This window comes from Podarcis liolepis (genome assembly GCF_965112155.1).
Source record: "Podarcis liolepis genome assembly, chromosome: 2".
Classification (NCBI taxonomy): Eukaryota; Metazoa; Chordata; class Lepidosauria; order Squamata; family Lacertidae; genus Podarcis; species Podarcis liolepis.
Window position 1 is genome coordinate 1,356,755 of NC_139555.1, and position 26,692 is coordinate 1,383,446.

The 26,692-nt window shown below is 44.0% G+C and overlaps 1 protein-coding gene across 2 annotated transcripts in view; it reads right to left on the bottom strand.

Annotated features, from left to right (window-relative positions):
* OLFM2 (olfactomedin 2) overlaps positions 1-26,692 on the bottom strand; it is a 206,229-nt gene that overhangs the window by 156,217 nt on the left and 23,320 nt on the right. The window contains exon 1 of one of the 2 annotated variants that reach the window (XM_083486705.1): positions 12,596-12,690. The exons of the other annotated variant lie outside the window; for it this stretch is intronic. The gene's annotated coding sequence lies outside the window, so the exon portion shown is untranslated. Of the gene's footprint in view, positions 1-12,595; positions 12,691-26,692 lie in introns of those variants that run through there. 2 annotated transcript variants of the gene reach the window in all.

Here is a 26,692-nt window from a genome sequence, read left to right on the forward strand (position 1 = left end):
ACAATTCCCATCATCCCTGACCACTGGTCCTGTTAGCTAGGGATGATGGGAGTTGTAGTCCCAAAACAGCTGGAGGGCCAAGTTTGGGGATGCCTGCCTTAGGGTGTGGGAGGAGTTTGCGTGCCTGGTTTGGTTTTTACTGCTGCATCAATATAGCACAGGTGCTCTGCTTTTGTTGTTTTTATCTGCCCCATGATTTGATATTGATGGAGGCAAAGATTTTAGTCTTGGAGGATTTCATGAAAAAAATGTATATCTGTTTGTAATTATTCAGGGGCAACTGGAAGCATCCTTTGTCAGTGATGTGGTGTTTTAGCACTAAACCAGGTGTAAAAAGCAATATCTACAAGCAAGGAGCATTGAAAAAGATCCATCTGCATTGATTGTGCTTCCTATGCTATGATTTTTTCCAATTTGCCAGATAGACCAGCTAGTATTTCTGTAGAGATTAGATGTATTATGTTGGTGCACTGAGCTATAACACAATCTTTTTGCAGATTTAAAGTAGAAATGGCCAACTTCCATCTGCTTATGAAATACTATATTCTACAAACCAATCTTCCCAAACCTCCCGATATTTTGGACTATAACTCCCTAGTTAACATGGCCAGTGGCCAGGGAACATGGGAGCTGTAGTTCCACAACATCCACAGGGCAGCAGGAAGCTTGCTCCTGATAGTGGGTCATAGACTACCCACAATGATGTCTTCACTGATAATGAAGATGGGGCCATCTAGCAGAACGAGTTATGGACCACATGTGCCCAAGCATAGCCATAGCATTATGCACAGCTATGCCCAAGGAGAGATACAGTGCTAATACCTAGACTGAAAACATTTCCCTCACCTTTTCCAACAAGTGGCGCTAGGCATCTCCCACCTTTTTAAAAAGCAAAAAACAAAACATAAATTGATTCAAATGTGGTTGAGTCTATCAGCTTTGGCCACCTCTGCCTTAAGAGTCTGGGCTATTGCAGATGTATTCTGCTTCTGCTTCTTTGGCGATCACTCGTAGCTGAGTAAGATTGTCTTCCATAAACATGGTTTTAAAAGTGAGTCCTTAAGTGACTGTGGAGGCCAATTCTGGATCCACAAGTCCGTCCACAGTGGGAACATTGGTTTCTGGACGAGAGTTAATCATGGTGTGGATTTGCCAAGCATGCCTTTCTCTTAGCACGTTTCTCCCTTGCGTCCTGAGTTTGAGTGTCTTCAAAGCCCATGACACCTTTGGTAAAGGCTGGTCTCCAACTGGAGCGCTCACAGGCCAGTGTTTCCCAGTTGTCAGTGTTTATATTACATTTTTTTTAGATTTGCCTTGAGACAGTCTTTAAACCTCTTTTGTTGAGCATTACGCTTTCCATTTTTACGTTCAGAATAGAGTAGTTGCTTTGGAAGACAATAATCAGGCATCTGCACATGACCAGTCCAACAAAGTTGATGTTGAAGAATCATTGCTTCAACACTGGTGATCTTTGCTTCCTCCAATACACTGGCATTAGTTTGCCTATCTTCCAAAGTAATGTGTAAAAATTTTCGGAGACATCATTGATGAAATCTTTCCAGGAGTTGGAGATGTCGTTTCACAAGCATACAGTAAGGTTGGTAGTACAATAGCTTTGTAAACAAGCATTTTGGTTTCCCTGTGAATGTCCCAGTCCTCAAACACTCTGCACTTCAATTGGGAGAAAGCCTCACTCGCAGAGCTCAGGCGATGCTGGATTTCAGCATCAATTTTGGCCCTTGTGGAAAGATAACTGCCTGCAACATGTTCTTAACCCAATAATAGTATATTAGTGGTGGATTGATTCTGTTCTACTAGTGCTGTGATGCTACACTGTTATGCGAGGTGCTATAGTGCAACAAAGGTTGGAACAAAAAAAAAACCAACCTCAGAACATTTGCAGTATGGAAAGTTATGGGATTTCAGCAGGAAGTTACACTGACTGGAAATGGAGCAGACCGATTTTCAAATGATAGATGAAGGAGTGTGAGGAGAGGCAGGATCATGGCAACAGAGTGTGAAGGAGGGGTGGGCGAGGTCATGGTGGCAGGCTCCACCCTACCAAAATGAGTGTTCAACTGAATATTAGAACTAGGCGGGCCAACTCCTAGGGGCAGAGATGTCTTGGGCCCCCTCAATATCTCCTGGCAGGGGGCTGGGCCCCCATGATGTTGAGGGAGTGGAGGAAGCTGAGCATGGTGTGCTTCAGTGGCTGGCTCCTCCGGAGTGCAAGAGAGGAATCTACGTCATGCTGACTTCTGCCCTTGACCTCCTCCCAATGATGCTATGTTGTGAATGCATTGCACACATGACATCACACGTGTGCACCGTGCACCTCCCCCCCCCCACCATTTTGGGCGCAAGACAGCACCTCTGGTTAGAACATAGCCTATGCAAGTATGACTATATGCATGTAGAGCTGTCTCCACATAATAAGGAAACATGGATCATACAGACAAAGGTTATATTTGCAGTTCAATTGAGCATGCAGGCTGATTCAACAATCCTGCTTACTCACACTCACTCCTTATGACTCCAGCCTACGCACATGTGAGCAAGGCTAGACCTGAAATGAGAGTGATGTGAAATAAACTTAGGAAGATGTTGAAGGGTTTGGAATGCGGGGTGGGAGGAAAGACACACATCTGGCCAATCAAAACTTTTCTCCAAGTGCCACCAACTTAGGTGTGAAAGTAAGGGACAGGGTGTCAGAACACAGCAGTGTGGAAGGGAGCCTTGATTAGTCTTAATGGAACATTCCCCAGTCTATTAGACAAAGCTCATAATCTTGGTGTAGGAGAACAATCCTCTGCAGAAATGCTGGTGAGAGGGTGCATGCACAACAATTGGGAAGTGATGGTGTTAGATGCCACCAACTCAAGGCAGACCACTGACATACAGCTGGAGCATTAGAAGTTGCCTTTTACTGATTCAGAGCATTGGACTACTAGGCTTATCAGGGATGGGGAATCTGTGGCATTCCAGATGTTGTTGAACTACAGGTACCATCGGACTACAGCTACCATCAACCCATAACCATTAGCCCTGCTGGCCAGGGCTGCGGAGGAGTTGAAGTCTAACAACCTCCGGAAGGTGCCATATTGACTGCCCCTGATCTACACTGACTGACAGTGGCTCTCCATCATTTTGGACATGAGTTTTCCCCAGCCCAAAGTGGAGATGTGAGGGATTGAATTTGGGTCCTTCTAAATGCAAAGTGTTTGCTCTGCCATGAAGCAATGTCCCTTCCCCAGCTGGCTACAGCTCTTCAGGTTCTCAGGCACAGTTCTTTCCCAGTCCAGCTGTAATCTTTCACCTGGAGATGCAAGATAATGAACATTGGACTTTATCATGAAATTCACGTGCACTGCCGTTGAGCTTTGACCCATCAGAGAATGGGAAAGTATGTGCCATTCTCTTAGATTTCAGAACACAAGAAGGTGAGATGATTCCACAACATGAAGTTGTGGGTTCTCAATGAAAATCACTGAGAAAGAGGCACATTTTCCAGTACTATTTAAATGTTTGTGTAAATCAGTGAGCCCTAGTTCAAGGGGCTTAGATTTAAAAACTAGCAGAAAGCCTAGTGGTATTTGAGCAATGGACCACATTGTCTAAGGTAGCTGCAGAGTCCTTTTCCTTGAAAGTTTTCAAAGAGAGAGAGAAGAAAGACCAGACTGGCATCTGCTAGAGTGGATTAAGAATACACACACACACACACACACACACACACACACACACACACACACACACATATATATATATATATATATATATATATATATATAATGGTGGCCCTTTCCTGGTCAGATATGAATTTCCCAGCAGTCCTGTTAGCTAAACATGTGGATTTTTCTACAGGACTGGGAGATGTACTGGCTTAGGGCAGTCAGTCAACAGCAGCAGAGGAAGTCCTAGTGTGGCAGAGGTGCTTACCTGACCTCCCAGCAGTTAAGTTGCTGTTGTTTACTGAGCAAGGTTAGTTGGTGGTGAGGTTGGTGTAGTGCAAGCATACCATCAGCACTCCTGTCAGTGTGTTTGCAGCACATCACTCTATCTACCACCTCACTCCTCACCCTTCCACTCCTGATAAGCTGCAGAAACTCACCTGCGAGAAGGTCAGGTAAATGCCTCTGGCCAGCTGTGCCAGCTTCTGCTGGTCAATGGGGCCCTTCAAAGAACCCCTAGATTCTGTAACATTTTACAGGAGATTCAGTACAGCAGTGAGCAACAAAACTGCAAATGAAAAACAGCAAGTTAAAATGTTATAATGGTGAATGAGGAAATTATGGCTCTGCAGCCATTCAAAACAGCTGGGACTCCTGCCTTAAGGGATGCAGATGGAAGGGCAGCAGAGTCCTCTAGTGGTGGCTGTCAAGATCCTAATTCATCTCTCCATTCAGAAAACGGTAATAGCTTTCTTCTTTGGACAAAAAGCTAGTGACTTCTCAATTTTCTCCTGATGCAGGACCCACCTTTTGCTCCAGCCTACAATATATCACAAACAGAGCAGGGCAGGACATCCATTGAAAACCAAACCAACCACAAAACGGGTGAAGCACCACTGCTGGGGACAAGAGAAGGGGGGGGGATATAGTTCAGAGATGGGGAACCTGTGACTTTCCAGATGACACTGAACTAGAACTTCCAGCACCCCGGCCATTGGCTATGCTGCTCGCAGCTGATGGGAGTTGTAGTCCAAAACATCAAGAGGGCACCAGTTTCCCCACTCATGCCACCCCCACCCATTTTCAAGGGGGTGGGGAGAATCCCTCCTCAAGTGCACACATCTAACTGGAAATACTGTGGTGGCTGCTGTCATGAGAGCATGACAAGAGCCATGCTGGATCAGGCCAAGGGCTCGTCTAGTCTACCATCCCATTCCAAAGTGGCCAACCAGATGCCTATGGGAAGTGTGCAAGCATGACCAGAGTGCAACAGCCCTCCCCCCTCTATAATTCCCAGCAACTGAAGTGGAGGTAGAACAAAGGCTGTCAACAAAGGCTACAATGGCTATCAGTGTCCATCTGTTGGCTTTCTGTCATCTATCAGTGTGACCATTCCATTTTCATTCCTGCCTCTTTCCACCTGCAGGCCTGTCAACCACAACCAGCCAAGTGGGAGAATGCCACCGGTTGCCCTGCTTGCCCATATCTAACACTGGTTGGCTGTTTATTTGAAATGTTATAAACTCATTACTGCTTTTACTAGACATCAGGAACAAACTATACCTATAAATAAAACCACCAATTAACATCTGTCTTTTGACTCTGTTGTTATATTGCTCTGTCAATAGAGGGATATCATGAAACTCCTAGAGAGAGAATTGATTGGAAATGTATTGATTGCAAATAGAATAATTTTAGAAAAATGCTAGTGAAGGGGGAGGGGATCCATATTGTGTCAAATACAATGGATAAAAAGAAATTTACACCCTTTAAGTGTCTGGAAGAGAAAAGAGCACTGGAAGTGTGTGTTCAGTCATTCTTCAGCAATATGATCCAATTTTCAAAAAATTCCATGATGTCTCTCTTTTTTAGCAGTGCTTTATTCTGCTTTTGATAATAATGAGAAATGCAAGGAAATCAGCCCTGAGTGCTCACTGGAAGGACAGATCCTGAAGGTGAGGCTCCAATACTTTGGCCACCTCATGAGAAGAGAAGACTCCCTGGAAAAAAACCCTGATGTTGGGAAAGATGGAGGGCACAAGGAGAAGGGGACGACAGAGGACGAGATGGTTGGACAGTGTTCTCAAAGCTACCAATATGAGTTTGACTAAACTACGGGAGGCAGTGGAAGACAGGCGTGCCTGGCATGCTCTGGTCCATGGGGTCACAAAGAGTCAGACACGACTAAATGACAACAACAACAATTGAGGCACTAAAGCTTGAGAGCATGGTAAGACAAGGTCAGGAGTCACGAGCAGCCAGATCTGTGCATGTCTTGTGCAACCTGATCACACCATGCCAGCAAGCAGAGAATCTGGGCTCTGGAACTGGATGCAGGCAAACACTTGAGGCAATGCCAGCAACACCTAGAAGAGTCTCAGAAGCCAAGGATATTCCTGTGCATGTATACCCGGGGCTAAGTCCCCTCAAGTTCAATGGAACCTTTTTTCAGGTGTGTGTATGCAACAAGAGTGGGACACCTTCCAGTGATAACCATGGCCAATTAATAGAGAGATATAGAGATGCTTAATTTGTATCATTTATACAAAGTGCAGAATCTAAATGGGATTTCATGCAATTTTAGTTATTTCTAATTTTTCTTCTAGTTTTGGTCGGCATGTGGAAGGGAGGGTAGCCATCATAAAACTTCATGGAGGATAAGGCTGCTTACTATGACAGCTCTGTCCTCCCTCTGAGAACCAGTTGCTGGGAAGCACAAGCGGGGAGTGAGAGGGGCTGCGGTGCTCAGGTCCTGTTTCCAGGCTTCCACATTGTCATCTGGCTTGTTCCAATGGGGCTCTTCTAATGTTCTTAAGAAGTGCTTTTCAAGGGCAAAAACAAAACCAACAACTCTGCAATAGATCTCAACTGAGTGGACTACATAAGAAAAATAAGCATGTGGTGTCCATTGATTCTAGAATAAAATGTTGTGCATACACAGCCTCTGTCTCTCACTTCTGAGATTTCCTTAGGCAATTCCTCCATAAATCTTCTGGAACGGTGAGGGCTAGAAACTTGGGTGTAACTTGTTTATTAAAGGGAGCCTAACGTTGTTAGGTAAACACTCAGTAGCATCTTTTTAATTTCCCCCTCCTCAGCTTATGTGGAATCACAGCATAAATATAACCTCTAGACATGCAATGAAAGGAGAGACCTGGGATCACAGAGAAAATGCCTCAACCTTGTCGAACATCCAGCCTCCTGAGTTAATTCAGACACAGCATGCAGAGTGACAGTCAAGAGCGATTTAAACAGATCTGGGAAGTCCTGTCGGGCAGACACATATAAGGTGCAAATGACATTAGATATGAGCAACTGAGATAAAAATGGTCTCCAATCAAAGCTAAAGTGCAATGGGGGGTGGGGGACCCTGAACCCAGAATCCCTAATTCATCACCACCATTCCCTCCAAGCAATGCAGCACAGTGAACAAATCAGAGGATTGGAATGCAGGTCTTGTATTGCCTTCCTTAAAGAAAGGTGATCGGTCGATAGGTTTCAATTATCAAGGAGCCAGACTCCTGTCAATAGCTGGAACAATTTTCATTGCAGCAAAACTTCTGCTGGGCAGGCAGAGAGTATAATCCAGGAGGTGGGACCTACAAATGGCTAGGGGGCCAGATACTGAAGTCTCCCTCCCTATGCAAACCAAGTGTGGCATGTAGACAGGACTGCCCATCTGCCCATTCCCTGATGTCGCAGCTGATCAGCTGATCTTAGGGGACTGGGAAGAACCATGCAGGAAGTTATACAAACCACTCGTGGCTCTTTGCAAGCCCTGACAATCAACTTTGCAAGTGATGATCCACGGACTGGCACCACCTGCAAATCCCTTTGACCCAGCTGCATCTTTACATGACATCAGGCGTAGGACAGGTGGGCGTGGCTTGGCCATATTGTCTGCTGGGCAAAATAGGGAGGCCCGGTGGAATTGGGCCCTCCAGCCAAAGGCTTCCCACCACTGGTGTAATCATATGCATCAGGATAGTCAACATGGCAACCTCAGATATTGTTGGACTGCAACTCCAATCAGCCCTAGGCAGCATGGCCAATTGTTAGAGAGGATAGATTTTGTAGGTCCAGGAGCTTTTCATTCACGCCCTTAGGTATTCACTTTGCACCACATCCTTAGAGCAAGCAGGGTATAGGACTGCAACCAATGGCCATCCAATGGGGCTTACCTGAGAGTGATTCAGTGTGATGTGATCAGGATGAGCTACACTAGATAATGCCAGGAAACAAGCTGGCTTTAGCATCTCCATCTGACAGTAGTTAATTACAAAAAAGGCTGAGTTCAACAAAGCTTGTTTTATGGCCTTTAATGATTTCTAACAAACCTTTGATTCTGTCTACAGGTCCAGTCTTTGGGAACCAAAGCATCCTTAGGGGTATCTAACATGGTGGAAAACTCTTCTCTTTGGATGCTTTTATTAAAAGTTCTATGCCTCCCTTGAATATAAACATCTGCAGGAAGAGGAATTCAACGTAGCACTATGGCAATAATGCCACCAGCACAAGCCTTTCAGCTTGCTGGGTAGAACAATCCCTCTCTCCTCCCTCCATGTGATGTTCTGGGGGTTCTCCTGACCCCTGACCCAATTTTGAGGAGTGCAGGGGAACACGGAGAGGGGAGGGGAAAGCCCCATTGAACTAGCACAAGTCTTTGTGCAGGCTTCTGCTAGCAGGACTAATTAACTGAATCCCAGCCTCATAATGCACAAAGAATAAAGAATAAAACTATACCATAACAAAAATGATAATAAAATCAAAGGGGCTGCAGATGGACAAAACAGCATAGTTTAAGGCCTGGGAAAATAAAGAGGTTTGTGCCCAGTGCCAAAAGTTTAATAGAGCATCAAGGTCATATCCAACTAAGTTTTATTCACAGTGGACCCATTGACATGAATGGACCTGAAAGATATCTCACCCCGTATAGACTCAGTCTATCTCTGCATTCTGCAAGTGAGGGCCTCCTACATCTTATCAGGAAGCACATTCCACACAAAGTTGAAGTCTTTAGCGTTGTGGCACCTGCCCTTTGGAATGCCATCCCCTTGAATATTAGAATATTGTCTTTTTGGCACCACAGAAGACCTGCCTCTTCTAACCAGCCCTTTAAGCTGAGATCATTCCCAGTCTGCATGTATCCTGGAATTGTTTTTAAGATGCTTTTAGCACTTGTTGTCTGCCACTCCTTGGGGAGCTCTTTGGGGAGGAAGGAAACTTTAAAATAAAATAGTCACACTTACCAATTTCAATGGGTCTATGCTGAGTAAGGCTGGCAGCGGATGCAACTCTCCACTTTGTGTTTCCCACGTGCCACTTCTCAAGGTGGCGTGCATGGTTATCCCCCTTTTTATCCTCACAACACCCCTATGAGGTAGGATAGGCCCAAGGTCACACCACAAGCTTCATGGCTGAGTGGAGATTTGAGCCCTGGTCTCCCAGGGGCTGGCCTGACAGTCAACTCACCACTCTTCTTGTCAGTGCCTGGGTGTATGGCTCTTCCCAGCCTCTTCCCCTGAGAGTCTGCAGGCAAGGAGCAAGATGCTTTCCAACTGAGCTAAATGGCTTGAGAGTGCAGGGCAGGGGTGAAACTAGACATTCTTTCACTTGGTCGAAGACCCATTTGGGCACTCCCCCCCCCCACATGCACATGCACATTTGTGTACACACACACATAGGCTGGGAGCCCTACTGGTGCCCCTCCAGTGGCTTCACCTGGGGCAAAAACCCCACCTAGTCCCCCTGTAGCTATGGCACTAGTGCAGGGCTCCCTGGGAAAGGACCATGGCCCAGTGGAAGAGCACATGCTTTCCATGCAGAGGATCCTTGCTCCATTCACTTTGTTGTTTGTTGTTGTTTAGTCGTTTAGTTGTGCCCGACTCTTCGTGACCCCATGGACCAGAGCATGCCAGGCACTCCTGTCTTCCACTGCCTCCCACAGTTTGGTCAAACCCATGCTGGTAGCTTCGAGAACACTGTCCAACCATCTCGTCCTCTGTTGTCCCCTTCTCCTTGTGCCCTCCATCTTTCCCAACATCAGGGTCTTTTCCAGGGAGACTTCTCTTCTCATGAGGTGGCCAAAGTCTTGGAGCCTCAGCTTCAGGATCTGTCCTTCCAGTGAGCACTCATGCCTGATTTCCTTCAGAATGGATAGTTTTGATCTTCTTGCAGTCCATGGGACTCTTAAAAGTCTCCTCCAGCACCAGTTACAGATAGGTAGCCGTGTTGGTCTGCCATAGTCAAAACAAAAAAATTCCTTCCAGTAGCACCTTAAAGACCAACTAAGTTAGTTCTTGGTATGAGCTTTCGTGTGCAAGCACACTTCTTCAGATACACTGAAACAGAAGTTGCCAGATCCTTCTATATAGTGAGAAGGTGGGGAGGGGTATTACTCAGAAGGGTGGTGGGAATGGGTGATTGGCAGATAGCTGAGATGAGCCTGTTGACGACTCTTAACGACTGCAATAGGTCTTACAGGAAAAAGCAAGGGGTGAGAAGGTGAGAAATGGCTTTGTCATGTATAATGAGATAAGAATCCAATGTCTTTGTTCAGGCCAGGTCTCTCCATGGTTTTAAGTTTGGTAATGAGTTGTAATTCAGCAGCTTCTCTTTCCAGTCTATTTCTGAAATTCCTTTGTAGTAAAACAGCTACATAATTCAAATTCTACATAATTCCTCCAGCACTATAATTCAAAAGCATCCATTCTTCAGTGATCACTTCCATACATCACTACTGGGAAAACCATAGCGTTAACGATATGGACCTTTGTTGGCAAGGTGATGTCTCTGCTTTTTAAGATGCTGTCTAGGTTTGTCATTGCTTTTCTCCCAAGAAGCAGGTGTCAGGAGTGCGTGCAGGAGCCGGGCCCTGTGACCAGTAGGGCTTCACAGGACTGCGGCCTTCCTAAGTTTGTTCTGGAGAGGCAAGGCGCGGCCGCACAGGTGAGGCCAATTGGTAACTCACTGTGCCTGGTGGCTAGAGCTGGGAAGGGATATAAGGTCAGCATTTCCCTTTGGCTCTTTGCCACAGCAACACATTTCCTGCCTTGCTGTGTTTGGCTTCTTGCTTCCTGATCCTCGGACCAATGACTTCATGACTCCTTGCTTCTCGACCCTCGAACCCTTGACTTCATGACTCCCTGCTTCCTGACCCTTGGACCCCTGGCTTCTGGACTCTCGTTCCTGCTCCCACCCCACCATCCTGCCCCCGGTCCTGACATCCTCAGCCTGGACTTTGATCACCAGACTGTGACAGCAGGCGTCTTTTAATTTTGTGACTGCTGTCACCGTCTGCAGTGATCATGCAGCCCAAGAAAGTAAAATCTCCCACTGCCTCCATTTCTTCCCCTTCTATTTGCCAGGAGGTGATGTGAACAGTAGCCATGATCTTAGGTTTTTAAAACTGTTTTTCACTAGAACCTTCAATGAAAAGGGTCAGACAATAGGTGGTGGGGCAAGACCTAGGCCGGAGACATGCCAGTTGCTGGATTTATTCTGTTGTTACTCTGGGGAGGTTACTAAAATATCTTGTGCCTGACTCTTTTGTGGCCACACTGATGAGCAGGTGAACTGAGCTTGGTACAGTAAGACTGAAGTGAGAGACAGAGGTGGCAGCAGGTGGGTGAGCAAAAGGAATGGAACAATGATTTAATGACCAAAGTGGCGAGATCTAGGATCTGCTGATCCCGTCATACTCCTAACTGAACAGTCACCACAAATCTTGGCTTCTCAAACTGTGCTGAGGCAGCAAAATGTGGATTCCTTTTCAAATCCAGAAAAACAAATAGTGCCATTCATCATTTTTTCTTTTTTAAAAAGCACACCACACCCCTCAATTTATCATGAAATAGCTATCAACACAGCCAGCACACATCACTGGAAACAACTGATTTGTCTAGCTTGGATTTTTATCAGCAAATGCAGGTATTTCACATGAAATAACCACCTGATGAATTAGCTCGGCTGCTGCAGAGCCTAAGAAAAGCCATAAAACAGAGCCATGGACCTGATCCAGCCAAAGTTAAGTACATCTAACTTCCTATCCCATGTACGTTTACCAAGAAGTAAGTCTTGCCAAGTTCAGTGGGGCTCAGTCCCAACTAAGCGAGCAGAGCACTCTGCCACAGAAATAAATACGACTTAAAAGTGCAACCTTTGGGTTGGATCATGAACCAGGACAAAATGGAATCATATAATGGGGTAGTTTTAACTGTGTTAGCACATGGAGTCAAAACATGGGCTTACTAAGCAAGCCAATGGAAAGTATCTTGGCCTCCTTGATTCTTAAGTGTTTTGCTTCAGATATAGAAGGGGAATTTAGCAGTAGCAGCAATTGGAAGTGTGCCAAAAGGATTTCTCTGGCTGCTCTATCGTGTCTGCAACCCTTTTGCTGCTTGAATGAATTGAACTTGCATCCCCATAATTGATAGCTGTATTGTGTTCATGCAGCTCAATGCTGCACAAGTTTCTTGGGTGGTAAACCTTGCTGTGCTCCTTGGAATTTACTCCCAAGTATGTGAGCATAAGATGGCTGCCTTAGCATAAGACACAGCTTAAATTGACCAGGGCATGTCTAGTTGAGTGTTGGAGACCAACACAGGTTAACCAAAGGGATTAAATGAATGGTTGCAATTACTTCACATTTTAAAATGTCTCAGTTAAATCTGAGAAGCAGCTCAGAATCTAAGAGCACTTGCCTTGCACACAGAAGACCCCATATTCAGTTGTGGCTCTATCAGTCTATTTGACACATACACACCCTTCTGCAGAATTTGAAATGCCATAGATCACATATTCTGGACAAATGCCCATCTTAACTAATAAGTGGGCTGGGCTTGAACCTGATGTTTGATCCTTGGGCAAGATGGACAATAGCAATAGATGGAAGCACCAATCAGGGAACTCAACCTGAGTTGACTTACATAGCTGCACTGCTCAGCCACTTCTGTCCTCCTGCAAAGAGGTTCTCATGAAGGTGCTCTTATCTAGCCCTCAAAGGAAAGCTTCCCAAGTCTAGACCATTGAGCCATAAAATGAAAGCAATAATCAAAGTACTGTATTATAAAATACATAAGACAATATTGTAGATAAAAATTAAATTTTATTTTTTTTTACCTGCACTGATGATAGTCATTGTTTGGATGGGGAGGCTTTTATCCATTTCCGCAGTCACACAATCAATCAATCAATCAATCAACCAATCAATCAATCAATCAGTAAATCAGTAGCTTAACTGGGTTCCACACAGTCACAAAAACAAATTAACCGAAAAAGCCTCAAAATAAAAAATGCAAAATAAATAGCCAAAACAAAAGCGCCAAACTTAATCCATTCCACAAGTCTGTTTGACTTCTGAAATGTTCGAAAACCAAGGCGCAGCTTCTGATTGGTGCAGGTGCCCCGGAAACAATAGCCAACTGCCACATCAGACATTCATCTTATGCAAAATGTTCAAAAACTGGAACACTTACTTCTGGGTTTTTGGCATTTGGTAACCAAGGCGTTTGAGAACCAAGGTAACACTGTACCCCGAAACTCCATTTACCCTTCCTCCAGCCAGGTATGAATAATTGCCCCAAACGCAATGTATTCTGCTCAATCAATTATTTTGCCAGCCATGTCTAGGCTGCCAACAAAAAGAAAGGCACAGGTAATATCACAATTTGTGCTCCTACAGGACTGGTGGTGAGCCTATGGCCCTCCAGGTGCTGTGGGACTCCAACATCCCTGGCCGCTGGCCATGCTGGTTCTGGGACTGATGGGAGTTGGCATCCAAAGTTGCCACTTATATGTTGCCCAGAGTATCAAGTTTTCCACAGTCCTTCAGTTATATGCAGTAACACCTGCAATGTTTACCCATACTAACCTGAATCCTATTGGTGTTTGCAATGTGATGGTTGTAGTCATCTAAGTTTTACTCAAAGTAGACCCACTGAAATTAAGGCCCCAAATTAACATTAATTTCAATCAGACTATTATGAGTAGAACTTACACGGAATACCTCCCACAGTGTTACATCCCACATGGAACATAATGCAACCTGCCAGTTACATGGGTAGAAGTGGGAGATTTTGCCAGGAGCAGTACAGAAGCAACCCTGGGAGGCAGGTTTCAGCCCTGGCACCTCTCTGGATGGTAAGGAGAGAAGGCACTAGCTCACTTGGTTCCGCCCTCTGTCCCTCCTTCCAGCAACCTACAGGGGGGGGGCAGCCCTCAATATTTTATTCAGATTGGTACCATTGGTAAGGAGCAATGAAGGACCCTTTTCTCTCGTTGGCACAGTCCAAGGTAGCTCTAGAAAATCTATCTGTCTCTTAAGATTCACAAACATTCTGCAAATTACTAAAGCAAAATCACTTGCATTTATAGGAATGCTCTTCCATTACGAAATGCAATCATGTTATATTATGTACTTGTACATTTCGTTGCCGTGACTTGTAACCCACCCTGAGACCTTATGATAAAAGTGTAGAAACTGTATAAACAAACAAATCATTGCAATGTGTGATGATACTCCCACCCCACATTTAATGCACAATCTGCTGTAGATTCAGCTGTCAGTTTTTACAGTTGTGTGATGGTATTTCTTTGTTATCCTATGGAATATGACAAAAAAACAAACAGAAACAAAACCCTTAAACATTTGGAGTTCTGCAGGACAGTACCATTAGTTATTGTGCAGTGTTTCTGATCTGGTGTCCAGGGAGCTATCAGATGAACTTTATTACGGTCACAGACCAGGATAAAAAACAAACATATAAATAAAATAGCAGTTAGGATTTTTTTAACTGATAAATGTTGGAGCAAATAAGGACAAAGAAATAAGCATAGGATAAAACATCTGAATAAAATACAAGCTTAAACACTGATAATGGATGGACAAAAACCTGATAATTAAAACAGATAAAAACTTAAAACAAATAAAAACATGCAGTTAAAACAACTGTAAGAGCGTAAGAACTAAAAGATTCACAGTTAAAACAACTATAAGAGGCTGCAGAGTAGAAGCCTCTGAAATAGAGGACACTCGCTGCATTAAAAACTGATGTTCAAATATGGTTAAAACAGACAATTAAAACAATGTATAACAATAAATTTAGATACAATGTACAACAATAAACTATCCCAGGGAGTTGACTCAGAGTCACCCATGGAACCGAGTTTGGGGATTTTCATGCCGGACTATTTTGAGTTGGGTGATGGCCTGCGTCTACAGATTTGCACACAGAATCTGGCGACCATCCAGGTCGTACTCAGAAATAAATGGGGCTATTTTATCCAACCCACAGCTTTATGGGCTTTTCAAGGGAGGTGGTTCAAAGTTGATTTAAGTAGCTTTAAAAGGGAGGGGAGGTTTAAAAGTCCACCTGACAGCTCCCAGAGTCCTTTACTGATAAATGCTGGCAGATATTTTCAAAGGTTGAGCCTTTTTATCAGGGTAATTTGATCATTAGATGGAACTGGATATTTGCCTGTTGAATGGTAGAGGGAAACTAGAGTATCTTGAATGAAAGTAGGATCCATTAACAGTTGTATGCTGCCATCCTGTGGATACAACTGGAACCTCGCCTGTTTTGATATATCATTACTTGGCACTTGGGGTGGATTCGACCTCAGCCCTCCAGGTGTTTTGAGACTACAATTCCCATCATCCCTCACCACTGGTCCTGCTAGCTACGGATCATGGGAGTTGTAGGCCAAAAACATCTGGAGGGTCGAGGTTGAGGAAGCCTGCTTTAGGACAATGAATACAATAAAGGCTTCATAGTTACAGAGCACATGTAGAGGTTGGGCACAGGCTTATTCCTTAGAGCAGGAACCCTGTAACTCTGGTCCTTATTAGTGCTGACTTCATTGCAGCACCTGATGGCTCACAAAGCAAATCTGGGCAGGAAAATAATGGGTCGGAGACTGCAATATGCTACAGTAAAATAATAAATAATAGAATGGAAATTAATGTATTTGATTGACAGATCACATTCCTTTTTCACAACTGATCAACTGCATTGCATCATTATTTTATTTAATATATTGCACAGCCCATGCTTCTCCAAAGGACTCTCAGTGTCGTCTATGTTTTGCCTGCTATCCATTTTAGCCTCACAACTATGGTCGATTAGGCTGAGATAAGCACTACACCAGATGGGCTCCACATATTCTCCCCCCTTGAGCCGTCTGATATTGTTTCCCACTGGCATGTCCTAGAGGCACAAAACATATACCCTGCATTAGAATCATAGAATCATAGAGTTGGAAGAGACCACAAGGGCCATCGAGTCCAACCCCCTGCCAAGCAGGAAACACCATCAGAGCATTCCTGACATATGGTTGTCAAGCCTCTGCTTAAAGACCTCCAAAGTAGGAGACTCCACCACACTCCTTGGCAGCAAATTCCACTGTCAAACAGCTCTTACTGTCAGGAAGTTCTTCCTAATGTTTAGGTGGAATCTTCTTTCTTGTAGTTTGGATCCATTGCTCCGTGTCCACTTCTCTGGAGCAGCAGAAAACAACCTTTCTCCCTCCTCTATGTGACATCCTTTTATATATTTGAACATGGCTATCATATCACCCCTTAACCTCCTCTTCTCCAGGCTAAACATGCCCAGCTCCCTTAGCCGTTCCTCATAAGGCATCGTTTCCAGGCCTTTGACCATTTTGGTTGCCCTCCTCTGGACATGTTCCAGTTTGTCAGTGTCCTTCTTGAACTGTGGTGCCCAGAACTGGACACAGTACTCCAGGTGAGGTCTGACCAGAGCAGAATACAGTGGCACTATTACTTCCCTTGATCTAGATGCTATACTCCTATTGATGCAGCCCAGAATTACATTGGCTTTTTTAGCCGCCGCGTCACACTGTTGGCTCATGTCAAGTTTGTAGTCAACCAAGACTCCTAGATCCTTTTCACATGTACTGCTCTCAAGCCAAGTGTTGTTCATGCACCCTGCACCAGCCCCTCTGTGAATCCTTCTGATGTGGTTCTGTATTTAGACGTTCTTGCTCTGATCTGATTTCCCCGTGGGTTGTGCTGTCCCGTTGCTTCCCCTTTCTTTCCTGTCAATCATCATTTGTTTTGGTTTGTTCCTCTTCCTGTCTTTCAGCATATCCTGACATCCCTTGAGGCTGTTTATTTCTGTAATGTCTCACTGAGGCTGTGCATGAAGAATGATGGCAGCTCCATCCGCTACTGAGATCCTGCACTGTCACTTCTTTGCAGGGATTGTCAGTAAAACTCTTTCCTTTAATAATTATATTATATAACGCAGTACTTTTTACTCAGTAAAGATTTTCTTTCCGTCTTTCTATATTGATTTATTGGTTTGTTTGTTTCTTGTCTGTATAGGATATTCTGTTTTTTAATGTTTGATGCTTTGTTGTGTTTTTATATATGCTGTGAGCCACCCAGAGCGGCTGGGGAAACCCAGCCAGATGGGTGGGATATAATAATAATAATAATAATAATAATAATAATAATAATAATAATAGTAAATAATAATAGTAGTAGTAGTAGTAGTAGTAGTAGTAGTAGTAAATAATAATAATAATAATAATAATAATAATAATAATAATAATAATAATAATAGTAATAGTAAATAATAATAATAATAATAATAATAATAATAATAATAATAATAATAATAATATTGTCCTCTTTTCTCAGGAACATTTGGCCCTTTCTCATGTTCTCATAAGAACAGCGTATTATCAAAGATGAAGGTGCAGCTCTTGCAAACTACAGTCCAAGAGTAGCACTTGAATGGTCAACCCCTCACTCAAGTGCAGAGATCCGCAAGAAGAGCATGAAACTGACAAGCTGTTCTTCTCATCCAGAGATAAAATCAGTGCTTTTTTCTGGGAGGACACAGGGGTACGCATACCTCTAAACATTTTGTGAATCTAAGTTTGGCCTCATTGAGGGGCAGTATTTCAATATAAGTAGGAAAATGAGAGTACCATTTTTTTAAGAAAAAAAAGCACTGGATAAAATTAACCACTAAGTTTCAATATTGCATCTATGGCAAAAGAGCTCCTCTAGATTCCCTGAAGGTAAATGGAAAGTCAGTTTTATACTCCTGAAAACAGGGAGTAGACAATGCACAGCATCTTGCTGAACCTGCAAGAATTGTTTGAAAAGAAGGCAAAGGCAAGAGAGGTAAAACTGGCAAGTCTTTCCCTTTACCTCACCAGGGAGTTGAATCCACTGTGGAATTTACAGTCAATCGTACCTCTAAAAGAGATGAGGAGCCTTTGAGCACAGTTGGAGCTTATGCACATTATCCCAAAGATGACATAGAACAAGATGGTGAAATTGGAAAAGAGATTCCACTCACCTCTGTGGCCCACTGGAAGCCACTTCAGTATAGAGGCACAATTGAGAACCTCTTCTCATTTTAACCACTCCTTGGCGGAGTGGCTTCATTGTGGCTGTAGATGTGAGAGGTAGGTCTTTTCAATTTAATCGTCTGCCCTTCAGAGCCTTTTCACATAATTCTCAAGAGTTTAAGCAAAATGTAGCACATTATCTAGTCTGCAGTCACAATGAAGACAAACCAGCAGGAACCCAATCGACTCTTGCAGGGAGAATCTGCAAGTTTAGCCCATAGAAAAAGAGGAGAGATCCTCCTGTAGACCAGGAACTGGTTAAGTAGCAGAAATAATAATGTTTTGCTGCTTCCAGCAAAATATTTTTTTAAAAAATGTCAAACATCAAAAACTTCCCTATACAGAGCTGTCTTCAGATGTCTTCTAAAAGTTGTGTAGTTCTTTATCTCCTTGACATCTGATGGGAGGGTGTTCCACAGGGAGGGTGCCACAACTGAGAAGGCCCTCTGCCTGGTTCTCTGTAACTTCACTTGTCACAGTGAGGAACCAACAGAAGACCCTCGGAGCTGGACCTCAGTGTCCGGATTGAACAGAGGGGGTGGAGACACTTCTTCAGGTATGCTGAAGCAGAGAGTGGGAATAAATGGACTGTTCTCCAAATGAAGAGAGGTAGACAGTGGAGTCCCCCCACCCCGAAGATCAGAATCAGGACTTGTGCTTTTTAACTTGCTCTAGAGCACGGGTAGGCAAACTAAGGCCCGGGGGTCAAATCCGGTCCAATCGCCTTCACACTCCGGCCTGCAGATGGTCCAGGAATCAGGGTGTTTCTACATGAGTAGAATGTGTGCTTTTATTTAAAATGCATCTCTGGATTATTTGTGGGGCATGGGGATTCATTCATATTCCCCCCCCCCCAAATATAGTCCAGTCCCCCACAAGGTCAGAGGGACAGTGGACCGGCCCCCTGCTGAAAATGTTTGCTGGCCCCTGCTCTAGAGTTAGTACTGAGCAGTGAGGTGGTCAAGTTTGCAGATGATACTAAATTGCTCAAGGTTGTTAAAACAAAAAAAAAGATTTTGAAGAGCTCCAAAAGGACCTTTCCAAATGGAGTAAACATGTGCTAAATGGGCAAATGCAATCTGATGTAGACAAGTGTAAAGCTATCCATGTCAGGGCGAAGCATCTGAAGTCCACATATCTGCTTCTGGGGTCTGAACTGGTGGTGATTGACCAGGAACGAGATCTTGGTGTCACAGTGGATACCTCAGTGAAGATGTTGAGCCAGTGGGTGGCAGCTGTGAAAAAGTCAAACTCCAGGCTAGAAATCAATAGGAAATGAATTGAAAATAAAACTGCCAATATCACGAATGTCATTATATAAATCTGTGTTGCGACTGCATTTGGAAAACTATGTACAATTATGTCTGCCGGATATCCTAGGGTTGGAAGAGGTCCAGAAAAGGGCAACTGAAATGATCAAGGGGGCGGAGCAATTCCCCTGTGAGAAAAAAGTTGCAACATCAGGGATTCTTTCGTTTAGGGAAAAATTGAGTAAGAGGTGACATTATAGAAACTTACAGAATTATGCATGGCATGGAGAAAATGGAGAGAGGAAAGTTTTTCTCACTGTCTTATAGCTCTAGAAATTGTGGGCCTTCAAGGAAACAGAAGTTGGAAGTTTCAGGACAGACACAAGAAAGTCCTTCATCGAGCAGCGCTTAGTTAAACTATGGAACTCCCTCCCACAGGAAGCAGCGATGACCACCAGCTTCAGGCTCCTGCAACTGAGTTTCTGGCTGTGTGCATGCCGTATGTTTAAAGCACATCGAAAACACGTGACCTCCCCCAAAGAATTCTGGGAACTGTGGTCTGTAAGGGTGCTGAGAATTGTGGCTCTGTGGGGAGCAAATTAGAGCTCCCAGGATTCTTCAGTGGAAAGATGTGGTGTGCACACAGCCACCCCTTCAAATACTGGGATGTTTCCCCCCTCTTTCTTTCCTAGGCATCCAGCAGTAAGGTTCCAGCACATGCTAACCACAGACAGGTGGCAGCATGATGCTGCATTTTGCAGAAATATTATTCCAAGTTATGCCCTGCTTCCCTCCGGCATGTTACAGACATAACTCCTCAGAAAGGTAGCAGTCTTCATGCACCTTCAGACCTTGCCCTGGAACCTCCAGCAGTGAAGCCTCCATGTTCAGAAGCCATTTATCTCTGATTACCAAATGTTCAGGACAAACAACTGGGCAGGGCTGTTGTGGACTTTGCACCTTTCATGCTAGCTTTCCAGAGGCATCAGACTGGCTGCCGTGGGGAAAGAGGAAGCTGGGCTTTCTTACTTTTTTGGACTGATGCAGGACTCGAGGCCTGTTAATATGCTTTCATCCACATCGTAAAGGCCATCTACACAAAACTAGAACTGAATCATTTTGTTAGGAGGGAAGAGGAATGGCAAGCAAACGAGTGTCCCTTTAAACTGCTTGCAAGAATGTGAATGTTATATTCTTCTAATTGGAGGCTGATTTCTGCCCCTGCAGTATTCTTGAGTGCGGGGGGCTTTGGGATTAGATCGTAGGAGGAAGGGAGAAGGAAAAGACAGATCAGCCAGTTAAATTCCACAAGTGTTGTGTTGTTGTTTTTTTGAACATCCTTCAAATTCAAGCTTGACAAGTGACATTGAAATGTTTCAAATGTCGAAAACTCACCACCTAAAAACTTTGCCCAGTTTTAAAATTCTGCAGCATTTCATTTTGGCTGTAGTCTAAATTCCTGTTGCAAGGCAGAACCATTCATTTGCAACTGAAAGCCCAGCAATCCTACAGGCAGAGGGCTGGAGTGCCACTCCTCTCTGGCAGATGTCTTATACAGGGGTTCTTGGGATCAGAGCAAAAAGCTTACTGTAGACATCAGCTCACAAGGACTTGGGAAGCTGCCTCATAGCAAGCCAGACCATTGCCCATCGAGTTCAGTACTGTCTACACTGACAGGCAGTGACTCTCCAGTGTAACCTTTCGCATGAAGGCAGATACTCTGCCAGAGAGCTGTGGCCTTTCTCAGCTCAGGCAACGTGAACTGTGCAAAAAGCAAATTTGGAGCAGAATTCTTTAATTTGTAATAGATCATGCAGCATGCAGCATGCTATGATGCTACTCTATTAAAATAATTTTATAAGGTGTGTGACTTTGTTTCTCAGTTTGATCCTTTTACATGGTTTTGTATGTATTGTTTTGACCAAACTGCGGGAGGCAGTGGAAGACAGGAGTGCCTGGCGTGCTTTGGTCCAGGGGGTCACGAAGAGACGGACATGACTAAACGACTAAACAACAACAAAGTATGTATTGTAGTATTTTATGCGTTGTGACATTGTTATTTTTATTGATTATGGTTTAGTAATTTATTGCAATTAAGAGTGAATTTCTGTTTAATTGTTATTTGCTGCTATTTAATTTTATTGTGTACTATTATGTTCTAGTGGATTATTCAACATTATTTGATAAAAGTTGTCTATGTTAAAGTTATGTTTTTATTATGACTTTTTATATTGGATCAGGTTGTTATAAGGTGTGTGAACTTTGTTGTATATTTTGTTGTTTTTTCAGCTTGTAAACTCTGCATAGTCATATAGAAAGGGTGGTATGCAAATTAGAAATGAAATAGAAATGAAACAGATAACTTATTTTATGTGTTTTGGAAAACTGAGCCATGCACTCAAACTAACAGACAGTAAGCTCAGGAGAGACAAAGGAGCATATTGAACGCAAAAAACACTTTAAGGATATTAACACACTCAATCAACATCTCATTTTACATTTGAAATAAATATGGCTGTAACAGATGTCAAACTGAGCCTAAAGGGGGAGTGTGCTTTGGGAATGTATCCAGGAGAACGTATTGACCCATTGAAAGCAATCAAATGTTTGGGCACACTCAATGACTAGTCCAGAAAGCAAATGCTGTCCTCAGTGATGTTTTCAAACAGCCATAGCTACGGGGAGGACGGGGGACAACCAGCTGTGTTTTTTTGCCCTGGGTGAGGGGTGCCTCTGTGTGCGTATGTATGCAAATATGTCCGTGAGGGTGCCAAGCTGGGTGTTTGACTGGGGTGAAATAAAACCTAATTTATAATGAATCCCAGATTAGTTTGTATCTCTTGGAGAAGGAGAAAGCTTGGGCAAGATATTGTCCATGACAGCATAAGACAGGTGATGAAAAAGGTACAATTAAGGGTTTTGGGTTTTGGTTTTGTTGCTGCTGTTGTTTAGTTGTGTCCGACTCTTCATGTCCCCCTGGACCAGAGCACGCCAGGAACTCCTGTCTTCCACTGCCTCCTGCGGTTTGGTCAAACTCATGCTGGTAGCTTCGAGAACACTGTCTAACCATCTTGTCCTCTGTCGTCCCCTTCTCCTTGTACCCTCCATCTTTCCCAACATCCGGGTCTTTTCCAGGGAGTCTTCTCTTCTCAGGAGGTGGCCAAAGTATTGGATCCTCAGCTTCAGGATCTGTCCTTCCAGTGAGCACTCAGGGCTGATTTCCTTCAGAATGGATAGGTTTGATCTATTTTCACTCCAGGAAGAAGAAATACTCTATGCAGGTCTGATAGACCCTATAGCCCACTATTTCACCAATGTTTTGAACTCAGGGTCCCCTTCCAAAGCTGCCCTACCTATTGAGCCCAACAGTTAAGAAAGTAGCAGAGAATCATTGCTCTGATTGAAATTAGAGTCAGAGAAGAATCTGCGGAGTCTCTGAGGTGAGTATCCCAAGCTCCTGAGACTCATCTCTCAGAGCTCAGATATGTGAGACTTCAAGAACATCAGTACATTACATGTGCAAAACGTGTAAGAGCGCTCAGTTTAGGGTTCTATATTTTTCTTTCACAAAAGCAGCCATGGCACAAAGAATGTTGCAGAAATGCAGTGGAGATTAGGGGTGCTTAACCCTTCAGCAGCTTGCCTTGTCCAAATCATCCTCCCAAAGCAGCCCCTGGAGATTCATGTTGAAGAAAGTGGTTGAGGATCATTTTGGATAAAAAAAATTGAAGGTGAAAAAGGGTCAAGCACTTCCTCCCCCTGCTGCTTCTCCACTCTAAATTCTCTGCTTCTGAATCTGTTTTTGTTTTGTTTTGTTTTTTAAGCATCAGGGCTCCTACATGAGTTTACCCTTTTTCCAACTTGAAAAGTTCATAGAGCTAAAGGAGGAAGTTGGAAAAGTGGTGCTCTTTCCCACTTCCTGTTTCAGCTCTATGTGCATTTCAAACCTCAGATTAGCACCCAAACAGCTGAATAGAAAGCAGAATGACCAAGAGGGTAGATGGGAAGAGGATCAGGGGAGAAAGTGAAGTGATTCCTTGTTCAGGAGCACTAAAATGTGGTGTGTATAAGGGAGTGGTTACATCAGCAATGAAGCAGCTCAGTCAAGGAGCTTATATGAGAGCTGGAAGCCACACACCTTCCTGGCTTCTTCCTGGCACTTCCACATGCTTCCCCCTCCTCCCAAGTAGCCTTATGTGCAGCTACTAGAGCACCTCAGCAGCAGCCCTGAAGCTTCTGCCTGGCTTGCCATGTCTTCTGCTTCTTGGTGATGGGTCAGTGTTGTTTTTGTTACCCCATGTAAAAACCATGAGGATCCGTATCTTGAATCAATGTTTCTGGTTTTTTTTCCAAGTGAATTTTTATTGTTTTCCTTACATATTCTTTTCCAACAAATTGTAATAGCACCATACATTCCCTTTGACTCTGCCGAGTCATGACCCCCCTCCTTCCCCACAACTGGTATATTTATTCTCTTTCCATCACACACATCATTCTCATATTAGTACTATTATACATTGGAGGTATTATGTCAATCCTGCTAGTGTCTTGACCTCTTTACAATTCTTCTTTATATATTCAATAAATTTACTCCAGTTATTTTGGTATCTTTGATCACCCTGGTCCCGGATCCTCCCTGACAGTTTGGCAAGTTCTGCATATTCTGTCAACTTCGCCTGCCACTCCTGTATAGTTGGTATATCTTGTACTTTCCATCTTTGGGCCAGAAGGGTCCTCGCGGCAGCTGTAGCATACATGAACAAATTTTGATCTTCTATTTTAATTTCTGTTCCTATTAAGCCTAATAGACATGCTTCCGGTCTTTTGGGGAAAGTATATCTAAATATTTTTTTGAGTTCATTATAAATTGATTCCCAATTTTTTTTTTACCTTATCACAGGTCCACCACATATGGAAATAGTCCCCATCTGCCTTTTTGCATTTCCAACACTTTCTTTCTTTTTTCCTATACATTTTAGCTAATTTTACTGGCGTATCTTGAATCAATGTTTCTGAGCTGCTGGCAAGCACCATATCTGGTGTGTGGGTGCGGGTGTGAACTATGGAAGGAATGTACACCTTAATTTGTTGTTGGCTTTTTGGAGTCTCCATGCAAAATCATGCAAATTCAAGAGGGTCAATGTTCATTGTACTGAATCAGACTTTTACTCAACCCCCTGGCAGTGGCCAGGGTGGTAGTGCCCCCTGACAGTCTCTCAAAATTCCAAAGGTGCCCAAGGGCCCCTAATGTTTGCCAATCTCTGAATGTTGCTTAAGATTTGATGTCATCTTACCATGTTCATTTATCACTAAGGATGCTAAGGATGTCATAGCTGAAATGGCTCCATTTAATGGACAGGCTTTAGCAAAATAGGCTAAATTGGTTTTTTTAAAGTACCTTACAAAAATGTAATCCTATGCATTTCCCAGAGAGGAAACATTTTCATTAACACTGTCATGCAAAAGAAATCCAGTCATCCAGTCTGTAGCCCTGAATGACTGGCTTCCTGTACCAAACACTGTTTGCCAGGAGAGCGTTCATGTCCCTAAGGATGCTCATCTGTCTTGTGTGTCTACATGAGCAGAAAATAATGCCCATGAGTGCACCTGTTGCAATGCCAGGTGAATGGTGGATGTCTGCTACAATAACTGTTTCCATGAAAGCTAAGGTGAAAATGTTTTGCAAATTAATACTGAGGGGCCTGGACATTTTGCAGGTACACCCCCCAAATTTCCAGTTCTCTCTTCATAACAATGAGAGTAGGTTCTGTTACTGAACTGAATAGCAGCAGGCAGGTAGAATGAAATGTTGAACCAGGATCTAGGATGCATAACAAGATACTAGTCCTGTTGAGGTGTTCACCTCCATGTGTTCTCAGAACACGAGGGGAAAGTAGCTTCCCTCCAGACTTTCCTGTGTTGAGGGGGCAGGGGAGATCTGCAGCGGGAATCTTCATGTGGCCAAACGCTGATCCTACAGGGTCTTGATCACACCTGGCATTCTAAGCACATTCAGCCCTCAGAAATTCTGCTCAATGTGCAAAGGGTCAAGACTGCAGTCAGCAGGGAGGGGGGCATGGGCGTGAGGGCCAGCTTCTCCCTCCATGCCTTTTGGGGATGCGTGGAGGTGAATACCTGAACAGGGCTAATGTTTCACACACACCCACACCCAAATCATATTTTCATGCATGCAGAGAGAGATCAAAATCACTCCTCTCTAGTAGCATGCTATGATGTTACAAGACAGCCACTAGAAACCCAAACTCTCCATTCTCATTCCACACAACCCCTGGAGAGAAACTGGCTGAGTTGCTAATCTCAGCCTGAGCCTCTGGTCTCCTCTTTTTTTTTATTGGCCAGCCCTTTAACATAATTACAGGGAATCTGCATGTAAATTGCTCATTAATTCAGGCACGTTTTGGCAGCATTTAGAATCAGAGAAACCTATTTGGAAACAACTCTCTGCAATAGCGGGATAAAGAAGAAGGGTTCTCCAAAGGGTGGCTGGAGCAGCAGTCTAACTGGGACTCACACAGCCAGGTCTCCTGGGAGGGGGGGCTAGTATACAATTTCCCTGCCCCCAGCTGGGTATGAGGTGGACGGGTGGAGGGCCCATTCCATTAAAAAGGAACAAGGCAGGCGCTTGCCAGCAAGAGAGAGGAGAAAGAGATATATCAAGCAGAGCATGAAGAGAATATGGCATTGGACACGGATTCCAAATGCAGCTATGTTTTTTAAAAATAACAAAAACAAAAAAAGAGCTCCTAGCCCCTGGGATTTGGAAGATGCATTGTTTGCAAAGCCTCATTAAATCTCACCAAGAAGAAGTTTGAGCCAAGAGGTCAAGGAACAGAGCTTCTCACCCTTCTCTATGCCTAGGAAAATAAATTATACAAAGCAGTTGAAAATGCAGAATAAACTATGTAACGCTAAGTCCAGTTAGGCAATGTGGGGAACAGGAGCCGGTCAGCTGACACTCAAAATGAGAATTCAAGGAATGCTGCAGGCACTCTCACCCAGCTCTATTCAAAGCAGGTGCGGCTCATGCATACGCCCAATGTGTTCACCATATTTTTGAGGGATGTAGTACACAGGCTGAGTTTTAAATTCGGCCACATGTACACAGCGGTGACCTATAAGGGGGGACATTGCCTCTGCACAGCCTTCCCAGTGGCAACAATGCTTGTTGGGACTGCAGCGAGGTGGGGCAGTGGTGGCAAAAGGTTGGTGGTGGCAGCAGGCACAGGCAGACCCACATCCGGCATGGCTGTCACACCGGTGCTTTGCCCTACCCTTGCCCCACTACCCTGCCCTGCCCCAGCCCAGTTCTAGTGAGTAGCAACACTATTGCAGCTGGGAAGGCAGTGCAGGGGTAGCATCCCAACTCGC